The sequence below is a fragment of the Nannobrachium achirus genome, assembly GCF_963921795.1.
Source record: "Nannobrachium achirus genome assembly, chromosome: 16".
Lineage (NCBI taxonomy): Eukaryota > Metazoa > Chordata > Actinopteri > Myctophiformes > Myctophidae > Nannobrachium > Nannobrachium achirus.
Window position 1 is genome coordinate 14,620,346 of NC_137823.1, and position 22,464 is coordinate 14,642,809.

Genomic DNA, 22,464 nt, shown 5'->3' on the forward strand with positions numbered 1-22,464 from the left:
ACTGGAGCTCAGTTAGTCTGTTCTTGAGACACCACTATGTCAGTGGTTCTCAAAGCCTTTCATGTGAAGGACCCCCAAAATGATATGTATTTGGCCACGGACTCCCATCTCAAAATATTTAGGTCCAGGGACCCCCCAGAAGCAAAATTTGAGTTACAAACGTTCGCTTTGAAAATACATATATTCAAAGATTTGCACACATTTTCACGACTTTTTCAAAAATAGCAGATCTACAAGCTCGCAGCGCGGCACTCGGTGCCGCGCTGTTAGCTTGTATATCTGCTATTTTTCAATAGTTAAAGCATAAAATATTGCGTAATAATGTGTTCAGGCCTAAATACAGGCGTGGCGCAGTTCGCCACACATAGACGATGTTGCCGTATGCCTGCCCAGTACTATAGACATAGTCCAGCACTTGGACATCCATCGTTGCCATTTCGACTAATTGATCTCAGCGTCAGCGATCTGGAGCAGCGAAAAGTGCCAAATCCATAATTTTTGTCATGAAATAAAACGCACCCACCTCGAACCACCGCAGGCACAACTCGGATATAAGCGGCGGTGGTTGTAGTGCATTAGCAGGTGGGGGTTGAGGCATGTCAATTTCATAATTTCATTATGCGTCCAAATAACTTGACATTTGCAGTTTAACAAATACAAGGATATATTTATATCATCATACTGTGCATTTAACCATATGAGCCCTTGCCTATATTCTGGGGGGGTTGCATATTAAGCAAAAATACCAGATCTACAAGCTCACAGCGCGTGAACCCTGGGCAACCCAAAACAAAATACAGAGAGTTGCACACAGAATACTGTGTGCACAAGTATACAGTACTATATCACATCACACATGTCCTTCTGCCAGTAGGTATACTTTACTATAGACATTAGGGGGCACTATTGCCCCATAAGAGCTAGGCGAGTGACAAATAGTCAAAAAGTGCTTTAGTTTTCGAGATACCCCTACCGGAGGTAGGACCAAACACAACATAGTTTTTCCTCATCTCTAAGGTCTCTCATACATGAAATGGATTCTTGTATAAAAATATTTTACTGCAAAAGGGGTGAAATTGATATATAAAGTTATACTCCCCATATAAAAAACAAGGCCTGTCCGTCTGGGGGTTGAGGCATATAAACTCATGTAGATTCTCAATGGAGGCTCTGAGAGGTTTGAAACTTGGCATACTTGATGCCAGGACATCCCTATACATTCTAGAGAAGACCTAACGTCAATATGTGAATGGAAATGGAAGATATAGTCATTTGAACACATACCTACAATAGGCGATAATGTAAATCTATGTAGAGTGCTCTTTTTACTTTGCAGTGACTCTGACATGGATTGCCATATCAACACATATGAGGGCTTGTTGGAAAGGGGTGGTTCTACTGAACTGAGCAATACCAATTGTGTAAAGGTAGCTTGTATACTCGTGGAGTTATATCACTAAACGCATATGGTGTCCCAAACGGGGGGAAATGTAAACCATCCTAATGAAATCACACCGATTAGTTTATTTTCATTTCACTTATCAAGGGTGGAAAATGTTTACAAAGTCACTCCAGTAGATGTCCCTTAAATGTATGAAATGTCCAAAAGTTTAGAAAATGTGCCATTTTATGCAACCTGTCCTGAACAATACTGCAGAGAGAAATGCAGGGCTACAGTAGCACTCAAATTATTTAGCAAACCTGGCTGAGGGAATCCAAGCTCTACCCATTTGATGCTCAATGTTTTCCTACAATAACAGCCTCTTTCAATCCTATGGACATTATATCATTTAGCATATTGGTTAAAATTAAGTTATACTACAGTATTTGGCTGCACCTGTTCTCTCTGCATCTTATAGCCTACATGGGCTTCTTCATAAACTGACATGTAAATCATTGCAAATATTTTGGAAATAGAAAATATGAGAAGGACCTTGCCGAATCAAGAGTGGACAGTGACCAAGCTTAAAGCTATACTGTGTAAGTTGCTCAACTGGTGGTCTGTAGCAGTATAGCAAACCGCGGTCGCGTTTGCTTTTTTCGTCCGTTTTTCGCCCGCGGACCGGGCCGTCAGACCACCGCGTCCAACTCGCCTCGCCGAGACGCTTTCAATGAGGTCTCCCGTGTCCTTCTACGAGCAGCGGTTGGGGAGTTACATGCTAGACTCCTCCAGTGTAAACACTGCAGTGTACTTCCTGAAGGCGTGTTTCCTAAACCCACCAGAGAGCCCGGCACTGCGCTGTGATTGGCCGGTAGTGTATCATGTGTGTATGATCTGCAATGTGATTGGCGGATGATGCAGTTGACGTAATTTTGCCAGGAAAAACAGCCCCGGTCACGGCCACCAGAGCTCAGTAGAACACATATAAAGAAAAGGCTTTGGGAGCTGAAATGAACAGAGTGGGTGTTCTAAATCTTTAGAGATTTAATAATTAGGACAATTTTAAGATTTGTTTTATTAAAAAAGTTACATAGTATAGCTTTAAAGTTCCATAAAGTGTAATAGAGCCTCTCCAATAGCCCTATTGTATGTTGTGCTCTAGAAATAAAATTGACTTTACATGACAATACCATAGCAGCACCCTGACTCTGTTTCACCAGAATGGAACAGAGCATTAAGTGGTATCAATAATATGGTTACAACTGTACATAGAGCCCATTTATCAATAGTGTACAACATTATGTTGTACGTACACTATAGTCAACATACATGTAGATACTGTACAAATGTATGTCTTTCATTTTAGTTTAGCTGAATGTAGAGTGATGTATAAACATTGGATCCAAATCTTTGTATCATTTGTGGTAAACATTTAGAAATAGAAACATTATCCTTTTTTTCAAAAAAAGCCCACTGCAGAAGGCCTTCCCAATTGCATAGTAAATGTTGCTCAACAGAGAGATGATGGTGTTCATAAAACCCTGTCTCCATATACAGATGATATACTTTCTTTCTTTTAAAGATTTGTTTTTGGGCTTTTATGCCTTTATTAATAGGACAGTAGACTGACAGGAAAGATGGGGAGTAACATGCGGCAAAGATTGTCCGGATCAGGAATTGAACCGGCGCCGCCGCCAGGCATCCATGCCTATGTGGCAATGCCTAAGTGGTATGCGCCAAAACCAGTAGGCCAGCGGGCACCCGATATACTTAATTTCTAAATTAAGTATCTTATTATCATGTATCATGTAGAGCAAATAAGAAAAACAACAGTAAGCAACACGTTGCAAGTGTTGATAGAGAGAGCATACATGCACCAGAAGACAGAGTAGGGTTGATACATTGTTTAACATACAAAACGATTTTTTCATTTGTGGGAAGACCCGTACAAGACCATAACATCTGACAGCCATTATGACTGGTATAGCTAAGAGTACCAGAGACAAGGTCCTTCATGCAGCATCAGAAAGGTTGATGAAGTTGTACATCTGTGGTTGCTCTCCTACAATATATTTGTGAATGATGCCAAATATCATGAAAGCTGCATTAAACACCACATCAAGTATAGCAGCTGCTAGACTAAAAAAGTTATGGTGACATACTGAGGTCTGAGGAAGAAATGAGATGGTCCAACTGAAAAGCTCATAGAGCATTACAATCTGTTGAATGACACAGAAGAAAGTCCAAAGTGTGCCCACAGTGTGGAGCTGCAGGTAAATCAAGAAAGGACATGGACCAGTGTCTTCAGTATGTCATCATAAACCTTAGTTTAATGTCATCACTTCAATTTCTTTAGAGAAAAGAGTTTTGCCAATGACTTCAATTAACTTATAAGCCATATATACTGGTCTGCTGTTGTTTCTTTTGTTTAATCTGGCAGCTGCTATATTTAATTGTAGAGATGTGGTTTTTAAGGCAGCATTTATGATATTTGGCATCAAACACAGAGCTATGGGTACGAGAGCAACCACTGATGTACAACTTCATCAACCTTTCTGATGCTGCATGAAGGACTGGTCTTGTACTGGCCTTCCCACAAATGTTTATTTTTATTTTTATATATATATATATTATTTTTTTTACCCATATTAAACAGGTTAAACAATATCAACCATTATCAGTCTTCTTGATGAAACAAGTTCAAGTTCATTCATTGTTTGTCCCAGAAGGTCGATTCGGTTGCAGCAATATATAAAAGCATACATCAGTCACAGAAGACTTGTACAGTTATTGTTTGTTCTATTACATGATACATGATAATGTATACTACCTTATTTTGAAGGAAAGTACGTAGGCTATGTCAATTTGTAATTGTATGTATATGGGTTTTATGAACATCACCATCTCTCTGCTCAGCAACATTTACATTGAAGGCCTTTTGCTGTGGCCTTCTTGACATTTTAGGCTTGTTTCTTTCCTTTTTCCAAATGTTTACCACATTGATGAGATTTGGAATGTTTGTGGATCACTCTCCTGTTTGTGGATCACTCTCCATTCTGTTTAAAACATAAAAAAGTATAATAATAAACACTTTGTACAGTATCGATGTTGTACGTACACTATCATTAGGTTCTCTTTACAGTAACCATCTTACCAGTGATACTATTTAAGTCTTGTTCCATTCTGGTGACATGGTCAGCTCTATTACATTAAATTAAACTTTAAGCTAGGTCACTCTTCAGCAAGCTAATTAGCTACTTGATTTGGCAAGTCCTTCTGATCTCTTCACATTTAAAAATATTTGCAATGGTGCACTTGTCAGTTTATGAAAAAGCCCACATAGGCTATAAGATACAGATAGAACAGGTGGAGCCAAATACTGTAATGTAACGCAAATGTAACCAAATGTGTTAAATTATATAAACTGCTCCGAATTGAATGACTTGCTTTAATGAGGATAATCTTTTTCTTTCATATTCTTTTTTATCGCCCGATTTTGTAACCCATTTTTCACCCAGTGCCAATTGCCTAAGCTGTAATCCTGGGCTCTGCTCTCCCTCTGCCAACCTGGGGAGAGCCCTGAACTGAGCTCATGCTTCCTTCAGTGCACAAGGAGTGAGCAGGCCGCTTCTTGTCACCTGACAGGGAGGAGTTTCCCCAGTTGGACGTAGCGCGTGGAAGGAACACGTTATTCCAATCAGTTCCTTTCCCCTCCATCAGGCGCCCCGGCTGGCCAGAGGGAGGCAGTATAGAGACCAGGATTACTGCATGTTTTTGTGAGGTTATCTACCCGAGGAGGCACGGGGAGAACATGCAAACTCCACACAGAAAGGCCCTTTTGCCAACCCGAACCTAGGGTATAGGCGCTGATGATGCGGAGGAGGGAACATGCCCCCCAGCGCCCACAGCGTCCTCCGGCGGGAATCAACCCCAGGACCTTCTAGCTGTGAGGCGACAGCTCTACGCACTGCACCACTGTCCCCCCTAATGAGGATAATCTTGAGCATCAAATGTGTAGAGCTTGGTTTCCCTCAGCTAGGTTTGTTAAATAGTTTGAGTTCTACTGTAGGCCTGCATTTCTCTCTGCACTATTGTTCAAGATGCATAAAATGACAGATTTTCTCAACTTTGGGACATTTCATACATTTTAGGGACATCTACTCAAGTGAATTTGTAAACGTTGTCCACCCTTGATTAGTGAATTGAAAATAAAATTAATAAATGTGATATTGTAGAGTTCATTAGGACGGATTCTAGATATATTCAGACCGGACGGTTTACATTACCCCCCATTTGGGATACCAAATACGTTTAGTGATATAACTCCATGAGTATACAAGCTACCTTTACGCAATTGGTATTGCTCAGTTCAGTAGACCCACACCTTTCCAACAAGCCCTCATATGTGTTGTTCACTAGTAAAGACCACACCATCAAACAGAGAACCAGTTGAGTTGTATTTATTGAACATTGTGACATGGAAACATTGTGACAGGAATCCACTGAGAATAGAACGACGCCTTGGTGACTGAAGGCGGTGCCTTAGGAAGGCGGATGGATAATGGAATTAATGGGGGAATGAATGCTGGAGTGAATACTGGGGCGAATGCTGGGGTGAATACTGGAATGAATGGTGAATTGACCGGTGTGGGTTTAACTGGGGGGAAGAAGGTTAGGGATGGAGGTGGTTAACGGGGACGGATGTTGGATGGGAGGTATGGAGCCAGGGAGAGTAGAATGGATGCTGTGCAGGGAATAGTGAGGGTTGAAAGGTGGGGTGGCAGGTATGGGTGGGGACGTGAGCCTGAGGCGTGAGCGGCGGTGTGGCGTGGGAGGGCGTGATAGGGAGGGAGGGTGAGTGAATCGGATGGACATGAGTGCTGGTATCGGGCGGGGTGTGGGGGGGCGGCACGGAATGGAGCGGGGAAGGCAGGGGAGCGGAGGGCTCGGAGCACGGACCCTGGCTGGTCTGGGAGGGCAGTGCTGAGCGGGGCGGGGAGGAAGGGGGGGAGGCAGAGTGCTCGGGGCACGAGCCCTGGGTGGTGTGGCTCTGGGGCTCTGGTCTGCGTGCTGCTGGGCCCGAACAGAGTCCCCAAAAGGAGCCATAATTAACGGACGAGCGCAGAGTGAGCTTGGCAGAGGTCGTGGGCATTGGAGCGGATGTACGTGTGGTAAGCGGAAGACGACCAGCGACCGAGAATCTGGATGATGTGTTCGGGGATGCCTTGCCGGGCTGCTGTGGACGCTGCGCCTATGCGAAAAGAGTGGCCGGAAAAGTGCTCGGCCGCGTAGCCGGCCTTGGTTAGAATTTGGCGGAGGTGGCGATGGAACCTGGTCCGAGTGATAACGGTACCGGTTTCAGAAATGAATAGTGGATCGGAAGGTGAAGCGTTTTGGGACCGGCGGGTATGGAGCTAAATTCACCCATCAGGGTGAATTTAGCTTAAAAAGGTAAATGGGAGTCGATGCTCCGTATTGGTCCGTTTTACTGTGCCTGAGCGTGTAGATTAGGGTGGAAGGGTCTAGAATTGTCAGGTCGGCGAGGCAGGGGTGGCGAGCCGGATCGAATCTGGTATTGGACGCGGTGAACTCCGAACACCTGAAGAACCCGTAAAAGGCCAGGAGGAATACCGATTCGAGTGTGGAGTCGGTGGATGGGTTGGCGTAGCCGGAACGGAGTACCGAGATACAATCTGCGAGGATTGGTGAGGTGAGGGGTTGGCGGCTAGGAGGATGGCGTGGCTCGTACCGTCTAATGCCTTTAAGAAGCAAAGTGACGTGGGGATGTGAATGGAAAGGGTGAGGAGCGCCGGTGAGGAGTTTTGATATGAAGTTAATACCGGCGAGGTAAACACGGATAGTGGACGAGGGCATGGACCGGGAAGTGTGGCAGTGGCTGATGTAGGAGGCGAGTGTGGCTAGGTCTAGAGATGGGAATGGTAGCGCATAGGCGGAGTGAAATAATTGGAAATTTCTCCAGGCGGTCCAGTAGGAGGACAGGGTGGACGGCGCGAGTGACAGGAGAATGGTTTGTTGGGCGTGGTGCATGAGGTGGCGGAGAGGGTGGTCTATGGGAAGGTTGTGTGAGAAAACGGAGGTACCGGAGTGGGGTGGATGTCCGCGTCTGGAGCCAGTAGCCTGAATTTCTGGAAAAGAAAACGAGAAAGTAAGTCAGCAATGGCATTGAGGTGACCGGGAATATGAGCAGCACGGATAATGAAGTTGTGGGTGACTGTGATCCAGGTGAGCCGTCTGAGGAGGGACATAATGGGGAGTGAGGAGGAACGGCCTTTGTTAATGATATCTACGGTGGCTTGATTGTCTGAGTGGATGAGGACAGAGCGGCTGGTCCATTCTGAACCCCAAAGGGAAGCCGCTACAACGATGGGATAGAGCTCATACATGGCGGAGGAATGGTGGGGGTCGCACTGGGGATCTAGCATCTCTTTCGGCCATTCGTCCGCGAACCAGCGCCCACGGTAGTAGCCTCCGTAGCCTACGGAGGGTGCGGCATCAGTGAATAGCTGGAGGTCCTCTGGTGAGGAGTGAAAATTGTCATAGAAAAAACTAATGCCGTTCCAGTTTTGGAGGAGGACTCGCCAGAGCCTGAGCTCCATTCTGCACTCTTGTGAGAGTGAGACCTGGTGGTGGAGGGATGGGACGGAGGAGGCTAGTGAGAGGAGGTGGGAGATGAACGAACGGCCTTGGGGGATAATGCGGGTTGCGAAATTGAGGTGGCCTAGGAGTTGGAGTAATTGCTGTTTTGTGCAGGAGGTGGTGTCTGAGAAGTTTGCCACGATTAGGGTGATTCTGTCCAATATTTCCTGGGAGGCCTGGAAGGCGAGGGTGTCTAGTTTGATTCCTAGGAATTCAACGCTAGTGGCGGGGCCTTCTGTCTTGTCCTCGGCGAGGGGAACACCGAGAGCTGTGAAAGCTGCTTTCAGACAAGACAGGCTGTGTGCGGGGGGGGATGATGGGGGGTCGATAGTGAGGAAGTCATCTAGCAGGTGGACGAGGGAGGGGATGCGGTAGTTGTTTAACAAAATCCAGCATAACAATTCTGAAAGATTGTCGAACAGCTTGGGGCTGCTTTTGCATCCGAAAGTTAGGCGGACTGCAAAATAGAATTGGCCTTTCCAACAGACCCCGAACAAGTGGGGCTTCCCTCTGACGTGCCTATGGGTCTCGCGTCATCGATGTGCGACAGACCAGGCGAGGAGGGAGCTTGCATAGCATTACGGTACAAGTTAAACAGAACGGACTTGGTTGCGGTGCGGGGAAATACAACTTTGCAACTAGTCAGGGATTTCTGTAAACCAGCTACGGTCCAGTCATTAATGGAAAGGAAGGAGAGACTGACCTGGAGCGTGGAACGGAGGTGGCGGAGCGAGTCCGAGCAAACGGACCGAGAACGGTGGCGGCGGTGGGACGGTGAGTAGAATGAGGGGTTGAGGCGTGCGAAGATGGCGTGGAATGGTGGCTCGTTGCAGGGGAGGCTCTCGGTCCGAGGTGTAGGTCCAACGGGGTGGGGGCGAGGGATGATGGCGGTGTGGCGGTGATGGAAGTGGTTGTCGTGGTTGTTGTCGTGGTGGTGGCAGCGGCTGAGGCTCTTGCCTTGTTGATGACAAGTCTCAGGTCTGCTGTGGGCGGGATCTCGTCCTCTGAGGCGTTTAGCTCCATGGCTTCGTCTTCCATGGTTTAGGTAGGTAGTTTGTCGTTTTAAGACGCGTTTTTTGTACGAATGTACGTGCTTAACCTTCTCACGGCGTTCATGCGATGCAATAAACTGCGAGAAACTGAGCATGAATGCTGCGGGCACGGACGGGTTTAAATATGGCGCTTGATTGGCTTGATGGGAGGAGTTGTTATCAGTGAGATCTGAGGCAGGTGAGGTAAGGAGGAGAAAGGTAGGTTAGATTGGAGGCGATAGAGAAGGGAGGAGATAGTTCTCCGGTGTGGTCTGTACTCCTGAACTTTTGTTGTTCCAACAGCATATATGGCAATCCATGTCAGAGTCACTATAAAGTAAAAAGAGCACTCTACAAAGATTTACATTTTCGCCTATTGTAGGTATGTGTTCAAATGACTATAACTCCCATTTCAATTTAGATATTGACATTAGGTCTTCTGTAGAATGTAGAGGGATGTCCTGGCATCAAGTGTGCCAAGTTTCAAACCTCTCAGAGCTTCCATTGTGAATCTACATGAGTTTATATGCCTCAACCCCCAGACGGACAGGCTTTCTTTTTAATTTTGGGCGTATAATTTTATATATCAATTTCACCACTTTTGCAGTAAAATATTTTTATACAAGAATCCATTTCATGTATGAGAGACCTTAGAGATGAGGAAAAACTATGCTGTGTTTGGTCCTACCTCCGGTAGGGGTATCTCTAATTTTGGGTCCCAAAGTCACTAGCCTTAATGTATTAACGATTGCATTTTGTGTGTGCGAAGGCACATTCTTGTGAACTTACACTGCGTCAGTCATCAAGAAATGCCTGATACCTATTTATCACTGTGCGTTTTTTCAACCACTTGATGGTAATCTAAAGGGGGGGGGGGGAAATATTATTCCCTCCAATCCACGTATGCTATACATTCAATACAATTATAACCAGGGTTCCCACACATTTCCCCTCCCAGTAACATTTCACAACTTTTCCATAGCTTTTCCAAAGTATTTCCTGCCATTTCAAGGCCTATAGCAATCATACCAAACCAGTGTGTTATCAATGTACGAAGACTCGATTGAAGGTGTCACGTGACAAAAAGAACAGATCTATAAGCTAAAAACGTATCACGTAGGGTAGTACTGCATTTTACCATGTTACAAATTTCACATAGTGTTGGACAAAAACAATGTAGCTTGTTTGTTCAATAACAGGGTTCTCTCCAGCTCTCTTAATTAACAGAAAATGCATTTTCAGGTATTGATAACATTACAGTGAACTATAGTGAACTGTGTGTGTGTGTGTGTGTGTGTGTGTGTGTGTGTGTGTGTGTGTGTGTGTGTGCGCGCGCGCGCGCGTGTGCGTGTGTGTTTTTTTTATCACGATAAACGATAATATCGCTTATCGTCCCATCCCTAGAGGTCACTTGATGGGCTTTCAGACTAGATCTTATTTATTTGCTATTCTTCTATTACCACTACAATCATACAATGGCAAATATTTTTTGCTGCAGCAGTGAGCTCCATGTGTTTCCATTTGCCTGGGAGTACCAGGGACATTGAGATGAGCACGAGGGGCCCCAGAGCACACAGACAATGAGTGGAGAAAAAGTGTCAATGACGTTTTAAACAATCCTGCTTTATTTGGCGTGGGACTAGCCTACATGACAGGGACTGTGTCCAAAAGGAACATTATAATGAGCTTCACTTCCAGCCCCAGCTGGTGTAAGGCTAATATATAGATTGTTCTTCTGGCATCCACATCTGCATTTTGTATTCTAGTTGACTAACTAACAGGTGGCCAGCAGCAGTATGGGAGAGAAGGAAGGAGGATGGAGTTGAGCAGGCTGAGGAAGGTTTCTCTGATTGTAGAACCCACCGTCTCCCACCACGGTCCAACATGAGGGATGTACTGTACAGGATACTGGGAGAGTTACGCTTGGCTTCAACAAACACCTACACACACCATGGGACACATCATATAAGTTCCATTCCAGTAGGCCTATACTTTCTACATTTATAGAAAAAAAGTTTCAATGTATGATTCTGCGTGATAATAAATATTTTGTTGGATCGGGGATGTTAACTAATGTATTCATTTTATGCACAGAGAAGTGTATTAAAGTTGTTCTATGTGTATGCTACTTAGTATGAGGCTAATGTTTGCATCAATAATGCTGCAATAGAAATAATGTTACAAGTAAGTTGTGACTGCTTGTAGATCGGCTATTTTGAAATGGCATACATGGGGTGAAGTGGATTTATGTTTTATATATAATATAATTGTATATCTGTAACTAGTAACTAAGTTTTCTAATAATTGTAGTGGAGTAAAAGGTCAATATATGATGCCAATACTTGTAGTGTAAACGCCTGGCATGGGTTTTAAACCCACATATTTATATTTTAATTCTGGAAAAAGCTTACACCTTATTTAAAGTTCTAAATGTAATGTTATAGGCCTACTTTATGTCATTACATGTAAATGTTTAAATAACGTATTAATAGCATTACATTTAGAAGTTCATGGATGGATGGATGGATACATTTAGAAGTTTAAATAACGTATTAATGTCGTCCAAACAGCTTTACAATGTTTTCAAATCTTCACTTTCTGTAAAGGATTTGAAACCAAAGAGTAAATTCAGACCCAATATCCATGAAAATGCTTGCCTTTTTGCACGAGCTTAGAATCAGAAGCCCAGACGCGTAGAGAAGAAGGTGGTGAGTCGGGTGGAACGACCCGCTCCATCGCTGGCTCGGTCTGGACTGCCACGTCTAAGGCGGAACCGCGCCGCAGCGCAACCTCCACTCTGAGGAGCCGATTGTCGATAAAGATCACACAGGGCAGGATCTTCTCCAATGGGTCCATGAGGTGCTCTTCTAGAGTTTCCACCCGATGCTCAAGCCTCCATGGTTCTGCCCAGGTCCATGTGGTCCTCCCACATGTTGAAGTCTCTGCCCGGAGGGATGTGAGCTTCTTCAGGTCATCATACTTCTTTGTTATGAAGGCCTTCTCCTCCTTCAACATTACACAATCAGGGCAGGCAGGTTCGTTGTCCTCCTCATGAGACACTTCCAGATCTGACAGCCTCTGCTTCAAGGAGGTGGCCACCGTTGACCGCATTCAGCATCTGTCTTGCCTTGATGGTTGAAAGTCTCTGTATGTCTGCCATGCACCGTTTGTACGGAAGTTCTATATGACTTTCTTTAATGTGTTCCTTTAGTTCCCCAACCTTCTTTTCACATCCAAGGAATGGACAAAACCCCTGACCCAGAGGTATACGCTGAGACCATTTATTTAAAATGTTCTTCTGGGCCTGTGCTACTTCATCATGGGAATCTCTGAAGTGTTTGGCAAGTGCTTCGAATAACTTCCCATATTTGGGGCAGGACTGTTTGGGGCAGGGGGCAGACTCTTTTGCCTTCATGGCTATGGATTTTTTTTTTATTGTTTAGTGTGTTGCATGAATGTTCAAGGCAGTTGTTGATTGAAGGGTAAAAGTATTTGAATTGAGTTTATTAAAATGCATTTAGTAGCCCCAATAGGTGCATAGGGACCCAAAAAGGTATCTGGTATTCCTCCGAGCAACTAGCCATGTCTGTCTGTCTCCCAGCTTCTTATGTTGTTCTTCTGTCAAGTGGAGACAAAATGTAGCTGTAGCAGATAGTTTCAACACAGCAGCAGGCCAGCAATACACAAAGTGTACACACAACACAGAACAACGTGTTGGCTGGAGGCAGCAGCAGCTAACGATAATAACTCGATGATGTTTGATTGTGTACATGAGTTCATGCATATTCTAATAGGATGAGAATGCAGTATGTACTTCGTCAAATAATTAAACATGATATACAATTGCGTTTGAGTTTTCGTCTAGTTTTCTTCTTGCATTGACAAACATATTTCGTAATTGTTTTTGTTAACAAAATTAACCTACGCGACTGCATGCCTCACCTCGGCCCACGCCCGTTTGGCTTTCACCACTTTGATTTTTTTTTCTTTTTTTTTTAGGTGCCAAAAATGGCAAGCTCACGTGCTTTTACCTATTATGGAATACTTTCTTAGACGTTTGCATAGGAAATATAAAAGCTTTTGGGCTTGTTTAAATTGGGGTCCTTTGTATTAAATTCATACCTCATGCACAAGCTTTTGGCTCTCCTCTGCGGTGAACCTCACCGCTCGGCGCCGTGGTGTTGGAGATAGTTCCGACATGTTTGATGTTTTTGTAGTTGTAGTAGGCGCTTCCGCTTTTAAAGGGGATGGCAGGCACCACACTGATTGGTTTGAATAAATTAAGGGCCAAACACACCCTTGACTTTTTTTTCATGCGCTGAGCGCAGAATTACCAACAGCTACCTGGATTCTGACAGTAACTGTATATTCCTCACACAGTTTGACTTTTATAATAAGCAACTACACATTCAGTTCATGAAAGATTAGAAATGGAAAAGTCAAGACTAGTGTGTATTGACCTTCCTTTTTTCCAAGAAAAAGGTCTCTCTTCAGACTAGTTGGTATGGTTATGCTGTGCTGCAGGTATTGATGTCTATCATGATCACTCCTCAGCTCACATTTGCCCTAAATGAATGAAAATCATGGCCTCTCATATTAGACGACACAAAAGGCAGCTGCATTACTTTGATAGATCGATTTAATGTCATAATTAATGTCACACTGAAATACTGAAAGTTCTGCTTAACATGCAAGTACAGTATAAATACTGCTGACTAGATCCGCTAGTATTTCCTTCTACATCAAATCTCTTCACCGAACACAGCCGATCTAGTCGTACAGTACATGCGGTAATTTTTGCCAAATATTTGCCCCAGAATAGGTACGCTACGGTTAATGTGGTAAAATGAATGCTCGCCCTTATTAACCTTCACAAATTACACAACTCGTTTGGGCCGATAATGTGCTAATGGGGTAGAGAGGACTCGAGTGAAGAAGACAGTAAAACACAGAACTCACCAGAAGGGTCCCTATAAATGGAGGTATTTTCAGCTGCATACTGACCTCATGGAGTGTATTCTCAGTGTGCAACCACACAAATAGCCTCAGTAAAACAATAATAGCATCCTTTTACTCAAACCATATGATCCAATAAGCGATTTTAAATTAAAAACAGAGAGCATTAAATAGAACGTTGTATAAGTGCTTTTCATCAATCTGAGGTGCACAAAGCATGCGTCTTCCATCTTCACAGATAGATGGATCGATAACATCAATAGAGAAATGTGTGAAAGAGAAAAGAAAATGAGAGACACAGTGTGAATATAGGTATTAATTAAACAAAAGAATACACAGCCATTTTCAAAGAAGAAAATAACCGTTCTCACCCTATTGGCTGTCACTGCAAAGTACTGCAGGTTCTGGAGGAAGCCCACATCAGCGTGGATGCTGGTCAGGTTGTTGTGACTCAGGTCTAAGAAACGCAGCTTGCGGCAGAAGAAGAGCTGGCTGGGGATCTTCTCTATCTTATTCCTGTTTAGGTACAGCCGTTCCATGTTGGTCAGAGTGCCTATCTGAATTGGGATATAGGCGATCTGGTTGTACCACAGCTTCAGGCACACCAGGCGGTGCAGGTGCTGGAAGCTAATGATCTCCTCGATTGTCTTCAGATTGTTATCCTTAAGGTCAATCTCCTGAAGGTTGTGCAGACTAAATATGGAGTGTGGGATGCGTTCCAGGTCACAGCGGAGCAATTCCAGCTCGGTTAGGTTGACCATCTTTTTCAGGCTGTTGAGTACCATGAGCTTGGTGCCCTCATTGTTAATGGAAAGCTTCTGTAGGTGAACGCCCACGTCGGTCACCACCTGAGGCAGCTTGGTTAGGTTGCTCTTCAGGCGAAGAACTTTGAGCCTTTTGAGCTCTCGGAGCCCATCAATGACAATGAAGCGGTTGTTGTCTGCACTCAGGTTCCCAGTCAGGTGCAGCTCACATATGTTTTTAAGACTGTAGATCCAAAGAGGGATTTCCTTAATGTCAGTAAACTTGATATGAAGGGACTTGAGGTTCTCCCTCAGAAAGGCGAGAGCTGGAGCTTCGATTTTGGCCGGTGTGTGATAGAGCCACATCTCTCTCAGGCTGGCCAGCTGGGCTATGATGGGGGGAATGGTAACATCGGGGATGAGCTCCAGTTTTAGCACCTCCAGCTCTATATGGATCAAATACTGTATCTGGAATCCCACTGAGCATGAACAGATGTAGCTCCAGCTTTTCCTGAGAGTTCTTTGTAATGCGCTGCCGGAGCTTGTCCAGTGTCCATTCATTGTCCAGGTTCAGCTGCCTCAGCTTGTTCTCACTCACTTCAGACAGAAACACAGCAAAGCGCTTTGAGTAGAGTGGGTCGTATTGGTCGATCATGTGCAACATGAAGGCAAAGTCGTTCTTCACGTCAGGGATGTCGCTGTAGTTGCTCTCCTCACGGATCGAATCAAAGCAGTACCGCTTAAGGGAGCGCCTGAGCATCCAGCACAGAGTATGTATGCAGATAATTCCATAAACTACCACTAAACTAATGTAGAAACAGGCCAGAATTTTGAAAAGAGTAGCTAAGGGGTGAGCACAGTGGTACATGCTGTACCCTGTTAGCTTCTCAATGTCCACTTTGCAGACCACACTGAACTTTATATAGCGTACATAGTAGGCTGTGTAGCAAATTATCAATATAAATTTGATCACTTTGATGATGGTCTGACGTATGTAGAGGCGATAGACTATGTCACCTTCCTCAACATGGACCCTAAACTTCTTAACCTTCTCAAAAAGGGCCTTGGCTTGTTCTCCTTCCTTCTTGTCTAGAACCCCAGTTTCAGAGCGATCTACAATTCCTTGTTCAATTCTAGTCTTGGTTCTTTGGAGCATAGGTACACTTGCCTCCACGTCTTCACTGACAAATGATGTCTTCTTTTCCACAGAACCGTTCATTTTCCCTAAAGGCTTGGAGTCACTCTCCTCCACCACAGTCTCAGACAAAGCCCTCGTTGTCCATGGAGAGTCAAAGCATTTGAGGAGGATGGAGACAAAGTGCTCTAGTTTAGAACTCGTCCTTGGGAATTTGAACCAGAAGTTGCTGCAAGCCAGGAAGATGAGTGTGTGCAAGAGCACGAGATAAGGGAAGTATTTGGCAAACCAGTGTAGTTTGTTCTCATAACAGACCGCGTCAACGTAGTTGTACTGGTGGCGGTCGAGCTGGTACTGGATCCCTCTGGGCTCTGGCGCATACGGGATAGTTACATTTTGTATGGGGACGGTTTCACAGGCCCCGTTGACCACCCACTTGCAAGGCAAGCAGATCATCTTGTCCTGTGAGACCTGCAGTGTGCCGCCAAACACAGCAATCATTAACATGACAATGGAGATGTAATCTGTGAAAACGTCCCACCATGGCTTCAGGATGCGGTACGCCGGCTGGGTGTCAGCAAAGTACCGGAGCTCTGTGATGGGAATCATGATGGTTTATCTGTAAAAACAGAAAGACAGAATATCATTAGTTTTATGTCACATTAACACCCAGGAAAGGTTGGTGAGGATAGTCTACTATCCACTTGTATTATATTGTCAGATTTACAACATTAATATTTAACCATTAATAACTTCCTATTAGGCATCAAACCCCCACCACAAATAACAACAACAATGACTGGCTGGATTACCATGGAATTCTTTCCACATTCATGCTCCTCAGAGTATGACCTCTACTGATGTTGGTGACTCAATGTGTTTTCCTCTAGCACCACCATTAGGCCACAATGTCCCATTGTAAGTTGTTAAATAAATTAACCTGAACTATTCAAGTGCCCCACCGACCTTTCATGTGCCATTCACTTAAAAAAAGACTGTTGTCATTTAATCCACACGTTTCCAGTGTCCCTTTCGTGAAATGTGGGCATCACTTCCTGTTCCTCTTAGCTGTTTCATTTTGACTGGTTGCTGTTGCTGCTGTGAGCCTGTGGCACCTGAATCTCTGCATGGTGATTACTTGGTGCTTTGTTACGTGATTTGAATCAGTGTGTGGAGGAACACATTAACCCCCTTTTCCCCAGTATCCTCACTGGGAAAATTGTGGATAGGGTATAGCAGTGGTTTTCAAGCTTTTCAGGCCGCGACCCCCAAAATAATCATATTTTAACTGGGGACCCCACCCGGACAAGCACTAAGAGTTGAGGCATTACATTGTGTATAACACGGTTCTATTGGGGAAAATCTGCTATGAGCATGTAGAACAGCTATATTCTGCCTCTAATATTTGAAAATTTGGCCAATGTTAAATTTGTCATTTTAGAGGTATTAAAAAGTACTTAAATTGTCACTTTGAAATTAAATGTGCATAATTATTATACCCTCTATAACTTCTGTCTGTTTACTGTTGAGTGAGAAAACAATGTTGTACATTTAGGTAATCATCTGGGGACCCCCCAAAATAATTTGGGGACCCCCAGGTTGAGAACCAGTGGGGTATAGGCTAGCAGTGGTGGTCATTTTGTGGTTCCCCAGAATGATAGATAGCCCATTAATTTTGACCATAGAGATTTCCGAAAATATTTATATTAAATATTTTAAGCCTAGAACCAAGCCATCCAGGCTCCTGGTGAATCGTGTCCATAAAACATTTGATTCTGTGTCAAACCACAAAAACATTTATTTATTAAATATAGTATTTGTATATATTTGTAAATATAACTAGCCTACAGCCCCTTGGTGTGAAGCAGACACGCCCATTTGTGATGTAAATCGCATCACAGGACAGCCGCCTACAGGCCAAAATTTGGGAAAATATTTTAAACATTTGGGGATTATGAGAAGTAGAGACACATCTGAAGGTGATAAAGTTGATGTTGGGCAAGGTACATGCGTTATTGATTTTTGTATTATGTTTCAGTTTAGACAATTGAACAACTGCTGAACGTGGAGTTACAGATGGAAAGACAAACACACTATGTTTTGGGGCGATTCTAATTAAGGTTGTGGGATGATTAGGACCTCCCCAGCCAAGGTCCAAGAGACTCCCGGAAGACTCCCAAAAGATCCTTGACCCTCTACAGAAGAAATTGTCTTCTCTAGAGACACAGCAAATATCTGGTGTTATAGAAGACTGCATTGGTGGAATGGAGTTAGTAGCCATGCTGCCTGCTGTGTTGGTTCACCTAGACACTCTGTCCAGTAGGCTAGATAAGGGTCTGACTGAGGCACTGAGAGACAAAAGGTACTTTATACCGGAATTACTTTAAACAACAAGGACCATTTACTCATAGTATAGTGTGAACAACAAGGACCATTTAAACAAAAACACAACCTAAAGGGCATGGTCATGTTGCACTTTTTTTCTGCCTATGAGTGCAGATTCTGACAATGCATTTAAATGAGATGTCTGCAAACAAAAAAAAAAGAAAAAGAGAAAACAAAACCAACACTATTCCCATTGAAATGCTGTCATGCCTAAAATATGTCACGCACGCAATGGTCTAGGGTAAATGGGGCACACACAGGGTTCGAGTTATGCGGGGGCCAGTGGGAGCTTAGCTCCCATAGTTAAAGTCTGGGACCCCATAGTCAACAACCCCCTTTGGGGTCTCTTTTTTTCTAAGTGTGTTTTTTTTTTTTTTTTTTTTTGTTCCATTGGAAGAATTTATATTATTTATGTTAACTAGATATACTAAATAAACATGTTAGACAGTAAGACTGAACAATGACATCACACCGTTTAATCCTACTATTAATTTTATTATTATAAATCAGGCGCATTTAATGTGGGGTGTGAGTCTTCCTTTACCATCCGGGTTATAACACACTCGCTAAAATGGTTCCTACCTTTCCCCCAGGGCCGAGGAGGCCCTGGATGCAGACCTACCCAGCTGCGTGGTCTCGCCATGGCCTGGGCATAGGCTAAGCTAGGAACCACTGCATCGAGTCTTTGCACTTCTAGCCACGGCCCGGACGGCAAAGGAAGGCGGACACGCCGGACAGCAACAAAACAACCAAACAAAACAACGCTGTCTTAGCAAGACTGTAGCCTTAGTGTGCCTGTGCCCGTGACAATGTTTTTTTTAGTAAATAAATATGAACCCAACCCGCCTTGTTTTGAGAAAGAAAAATACCCATTTTAGCCGACTTTATGCTACCAGAACGGGAACTTTTGGCTGGATGGCTCAGAGCTCAGATGGAGGAATTGGGAACTGGAGGCTAAGCAATAATGGTGAGTTAATATGAACAGAAAAGACTGCCTGGAGTTGTCAACATAGCCAATGTGAAGCCCCAAAGACACCCGAATTAATATTTTGAAAAGAAAATTATGATTTAATATAGGAAAATACCCGTTTTAGCCGACTTTAAACCTGAAAATACCTGATTTAATATGATTTAATATAGGAAAATACTCGTTTTAGCCGACTTTATACCCGAAAAATACCCATAACTATGGGGGCCCTATTTTTAGAGGGACCACATTGCTCTCGGAGTATAACTCGAACTCTGGGCACACATATTCACTATTGAGACCAATTTGCGAAAATATGTTTTTAATTATAAAAATTCGTGTTACCAAAATAGTGATATTTTACGGAAGTATTCCTCTTAGAAAAATAGACGTCTCTATTTTAAGTACTAGATGCTACAGGCAGAGCGTAGGCTCGATGTAAAGGATAGCACACACTGGACGCGGGTGGCTGTGCAGCGTCGCGCAGTCGTATCGACGAACGTGAAGTGCCGTGCGGGAACCCTAACTGGATGCGGCATCGTCGCGCAGTGGTATCGACGAACGTGAAGTGTCGTGCGGTAACCCTAACTGGATGCGGCGCACTGCCATTTCCCCCGTGGGGAGAACCATGGGAGAACATGTTCACCACGCGGCACGCGGCAACGCTGGAAAAATAGAACAGCGGCGTATCGGCGTGGCAGGCGAGGCTGACGCTGCCGGTGTGGGTTAGTTCATTGAAAATAATGGGGCTGTATGTTTTGACGTGCCGCCTCCGCGTCCGGTGTGTGTTCCCCTTAATTTATTTAGGGAACACTGTATTTAAAGGGAAGCGGCGCAAGCTGCTCCCTGGCTCGTAGCTGAAGCTGACACTGCTATCAAACAATAATACAAATAAAAGGATCAACTTACATAAATAACCAAACCAAACAATAAAAAAGGAACCAAAACGAAAAGGGATAAGGGAACTCAATAGAACCAGCCTTTCCGAAGGGCTTCGCAACACAGGAGCAAACTAAACAAAAGAAACAGCCGGGTCAGTGGGGAACAGCATGGATGCGCTAGCTCGGCATGGAAAGCCTGCTTCCGTCTTTTATAAAAATGCATTGGCAGAATCTGCCCTCATAGGTAGAATAAGTGTTGTGTTTTTACTCTTGCAGAAGCTCACGCAGGACTGCCATCAGCTCCTCCACGCTGCTTAAGTTGAAGTAATGCCGAAACCACCGTCGCTGCATTTCGGGCAGTTTGGAGAGCCTTGCACCCATTCTGCAATGCAGGTGGCACAACCCGCCAGACTCCTGCAGCATGGAGCCACCACAATGCCAGTCATGGTATCTGTAAGAAACAAATAATCAGAATGGTTTAGTTAACCACATGAAACCTACCATCCCCATTGTGATTAGGCCTATATTACAGGAAAACATTTGGCAAAAGTAGCTTGGCTATTTTTTAAGAGATACCCCAATTCCCACCCTGTGTTGCTTGTCTTTAGACCCATCTGTAAATATTTGCAGGTAGTTGCTGTAGCTCTGCCTGAGATACACACGTGTTTGGGCTCCTACTGTCTCCATACCATATTCCCTCATTCTCTCTTACCATGTCCATCCAAACCCCTGGAAACTGATCTATTCCCAGCAGTCCTTTAATGTACTCTTTACAGGATTTTCTTTACCATTACATTGTATTCCTATCCAGTATGCCAGTGCAAGCTTCTCTCTTCTTAGCTCCAATGGTGTTTCTCCTGCTTCTATCAATACTGCATTTATTGGAGTTGATCGAATAGCTCCAGTACACAAAAATCGAAAAGAAAAAAATATTTCTGCATCAACACCGCAAAATATCACAATACTATATTGGGATGAAGCTTTGTTACCATCCATCATTTACATTACGTCATTCATTTATTATAAATCAATGTGTCAACACTGCAATATCGCAATTATATATTGGAATGACCCAAAGCATAAATAAAACACTGCAATGTCCCTTTTAATGTAATCACAATTATAACCAGTACATAATCTTGAAATGAATAGTGGTTTACAATGATATAAGAATACATACATTTAAACAAAACAGTTGTTGATAATAGCTTCTTGGCTTTCCAAAACTGAATGATTGCCAAATAATGAACTTTTACAATTGTTGTATCACATTCAGACAAAAGAGACAAGACGTGACGATCAATAATTCAGTCAACTCGATTTGTACTTGGCATTCTTATGTTATGTTTTACTATAACAACACCAACTGGCTCTCTTGTTTGCACTGAATCTTTAACATCACTGAAACCTGCCGTATGCCTAATAACCTGCCGTATGCCTAATAATTTTGTCTAAAACAGAACCTCTTTGATGTGTTTTCACTACTGACAATTTTTCTGACAGTCAAGTTGTTCCAGACCATCAGGCCCCTCGCCGGGTATGTAAAAAAGAGTCGTAGGAAGTAGCCAGATGGATGAACCACCGCAGCGGCCAGTTCCCTAAGTAAAAACAAAACAAAAAAGCAGTCCAGCTTCAGCGGGAGGTGTGGCACATCTCTCCCTCCCTCCCCAATGCCAGCCAGATTTAACTCTGCACCCAATGCCCGGCCAAATTCCTGGAAAATCTCCAAGGATCGGATCAAGCAAGTGTCGCTCTGAAGCAGCAGGGTAGTGTCATCTGCATATTGAGAAAGCTTGACCCTCAGCCCTCCACTGCCTGGAACCAGCATCCCTAACACACCCGTGTCAGCCCTAATGGCTTCAGCTAGGGGCTCCATATACAGAATATAAAGAAGAGGTGAGAGCGGACACCCCTGTCTCACCCCCGAGTGCAACCTCAAAAACTCCCCAAGGTGACCATTAACAGAAACAGTGCTCCCCGCTGCTGCATACAACATACGCAGCCACCCAACAAAAGCCCTACCAAACCCTAGCCTATCCAAAACGCGAAACAAAAAGCCCAGGTGAACCCTATCGAACACCGTTGCTTGGTCGAGACCAACCACCATTAGTGGCAGGTGCCTGTCTTCCGCCCAGGCGATGGCGTCCCTTATGAGGTGGAGGTTCCACCTCAAGGAACGCCCCGCCACTCTGCATATCTGATCCTCATGGACGACATAAGGGAGCGCTGTGCCTAGTCTGTCCGCAAGGACCTTTGCTAGCAGTTTTAACACACAGCCTGGTCAATGGCCTCCAGTTCCTAAGGTTGGAGGTGTCTCCCTTCTTAAAT

General features: G+C 44.1%; 1 pseudogene across 1 annotated transcript; it reads right to left on the minus strand.

The window, feature by feature from the left end:
• Positions 1-11,746: 11,746 nt before the first annotated feature.
• On the minus strand, positions 11,747-20,498 carry LOC308300823 (volume-regulated anion channel subunit LRRC8A-like; annotated as a pseudogene). The gene is made up of 3 exons: positions 20,405-20,498; positions 14,397-16,522; positions 11,747-11,866 (listed from the first exon to the last, which is right to left on the minus strand). The product of its transcript is annotated as a volume-regulated anion channel subunit LRRC8A-like (transcript).
• Between the last annotated feature and the right edge of the window lie 1,966 nt (positions 20,499-22,464).